Genomic DNA, 2,501 nt, shown 5'->3' with positions numbered 1-2,501 from the left:
CGGCATCGTGGGACGCCCGGTGCCGCCTAAACTGGGAGCTCAGCGAGGATCAGCCGATGGAGCTGCACTTTCTACTCGTGCGTCTGTGCGGCGGGCGGCTGAGAGGCGAGTCTTCGGCTAACAAGAGAGGCGAGAAGCGGCGCGGGTACGAGTGGGCAGCGGCGACAGCAGAAATCCCCGTGAAGAGCTGTGATCGAAAACGATACATGTTTCTCTCTAGCGCGGGAGCTAAGGCGGGGCGGGGGAGACCGCGACGCCTTAAGTAGCCAGACAGCTGCCTGATGTCACCAGTGGAAGGAGGAGCTACAATGTTCGCCAGCCAATCGCTGAAGATCTCCCCACTCGCTTCCACTGGATCGGCACCTGGACCCTGACTCACAATCCCATGCAGCAAGTCTGCACTTCACGCCAGGGCTGCAGTCCTCGCGGGCGCACTGGACTTTGGGAAATGTAGTAGGGGGGGCGGGGTCTCACGGGCCCCTGCCCTTTTCCCCAAGGCCTTCCTGCCCGCTCGCCTAGAGAGCTGTGACCCCGCCCCTTCCCGGAGCCGCCCGCCTTGGAATGGAGAGGGCTGGCCGGCTCTGAGCCACGCGGCGGGAATGCAGATGACCGGCGCGGCCTCCAACCCTGAGCTGCGCCGTCCGCCCGTGCCCCACTTCTTTCAGTCTGCTTTGCCCTTTCCCCCGCTGCCCAAACACAACCTTACCCCTCCTTGGGAACTTTTCCATAGCTGCAGTTGTTGGATTAGTGTGGCGATCATCAGTACCTATAATCTAAAAGTGTTTGGGGGCCTTGTTGTCCACAGTCTTCCCCCAAAAGTGTGCTTTTATCTACTTCAGTTGTGTCTTTCGTGTAGGGCTTGTATTCTAGACCAGGAGACACCTGGCATATCTCAAATTCAGTGTCACAGATTGTACCCAAGGATGCGTCCTTGACAATCGTACCTGGGATAAGAGTTTGAGAACTTGACAGCTGGTTAAACAAACACGAGCTATAAATATCACTAATTGCAGCAGGTTTGGTTTTGTTTCTCAAGGTGCTTCTAGATCTCTTGTCTTCCTTGTTCCATTTGTACTATATTTTGGGCCTGTAATTAAGTTTGCATTCTATGCTTATGACAGACCACACTCAAGGACTCACCTCAGCGTAGGTGACTCATTCTCTACTCCACCTGTCACCTGAGCTTCGGCCTCTCATTTCTTCCATTCCACCTGACTGTCGCACTTGCAGCTCCGTCTAACATCTGAAAGGTCCAGGACTTCCCTCCTCCCCTGTGCCCCTTCTGCTGTAGTCCTGTGTGTCACATTTCAACGTCACATTCACACATGGTTCCTCTTTCTTTTCCAAAACTGAAATCCACGGCCTGTTCACCAGTGACACACACAGCCTCAGTCTTTCTGCCCACGCTTCGTACCCAGTGATACTTCAGGATTTACTCAAACCTTGCACTTGCGAGGTAAGTGGCGGCACCCGGAGCTAAATCCCTGGCCCTATCCTCTGCTTTAATATTTGTTAATTCTGTGGTTCCCAGGTAGTGATATACTAATTACCAACCCCACTGGCTTGACCCTGACCACTTTCTGGTCTCTTCTTTCACTGTTTCCCTTTGCGTCTTATTCTTCAGCTAAATAGGGCTGCTGTCCATTTCCACTACACAGCTCTGCTCTCCCATTCCCATTTCTTTCTTTTTTTGGTACTGGGGATCAAACTCGGGTCCTTGTGCTTGTGAGGCAGGCAGTGGAACCACTGAGCTAAATCCCCAGCCCTCTGAGACATACTTCCATATAAGTATCATACATATATATATAACCTCCACATCAATGCAAATATAACCATATGCCTCATGTGACAGTGGTTTTCCACTAAATATACTGTTTGGGACCATGCTTGAAGGAACTACAAGACTCCTGACATTGAGCCAACAAATAATTACAAATGCAGGAAGAAAGGGGAAGTACAAGGAGGAACAGGACAAGGGGGCTTTGTCCTAGGCAGCTTCGCCTTCTGTTCAGGAAAGCACATCCTCCCAGGGGCTTCTGCCCCATCTGTTTAGCCAAGATCAAGACCTGTGACGATCCCTGGCTGAGGGCAGGCTAGAAGTCAGGGATATGTAGTTGGGTATATTGGCAATAAAATCTGAAAGGGAAATCATGTATATAAGGGAGACAACCAGCAATATCTGCTCTGAAATTTGGAGGGGAAGATCTATGCGCTAACAAAAAAAAATGACACGTTTGTTACCAACTTGACATGGTGTGCTACCTCAAACCACTTAGTATTCTATAAGATGTATCCTCCTATAAAACAATTTAGGGCTGGGCATGGTGGCACACGCCTATAATCCCAGCACTCGGGAGGCTGAGGCAGGAGGATCACTGTGAGTTTGAGACCAGCCTGGGCTACATAGTGAGTTCCAGATCAGTCTCAACTACATAGTGAGACCCTGTCTCAAAAAACCAAAACACACACACACACACACACACACACACACACACACACAC

General features: G+C 50.9%; 1 protein-coding gene and 1 long non-coding RNA gene across 3 annotated transcripts in view; one reads left to right on the top strand and one right to left on the bottom strand.

Moving 5' to 3' along the window:
• Ifrd1 (interferon related developmental regulator 1) overlaps window positions 1-2,501 on the bottom strand; it is a 47,261-nt gene that overhangs the window by 22,967 nt on the left and 21,793 nt on the right. The window lies entirely within an intron of this gene.
• LOC104875678 overlaps window positions 7-2,501 on the top strand; it is a 12,158-nt gene continuing 9,663 nt past the window's right edge. For both annotated transcript variants that reach the window (XR_004514639.1, XR_784141.1), the window contains exon 1: window positions 7-1,456. This is a non-coding gene — a long non-coding RNA (uncharacterized LOC104875678). The remainder of the gene's footprint in view (window positions 1,457-2,501) is intronic.

The sequence above is a fragment of the Fukomys damarensis genome, unplaced genomic scaffold, assembly GCF_012274545.1.
Source record: "Fukomys damarensis isolate Sample0158 unplaced genomic scaffold, DMR_v1.0_HiC HiC_scaffold_4, whole genome shotgun sequence".
In the NCBI taxonomy this organism is placed as follows: Eukaryota; Metazoa; Chordata; class Mammalia; order Rodentia; family Bathyergidae; genus Fukomys; species Fukomys damarensis.
The sequence above is the reverse complement of the archived record's forward strand: the minus strand, read 5'-3'. Positions and strand labels throughout refer to the sequence as shown.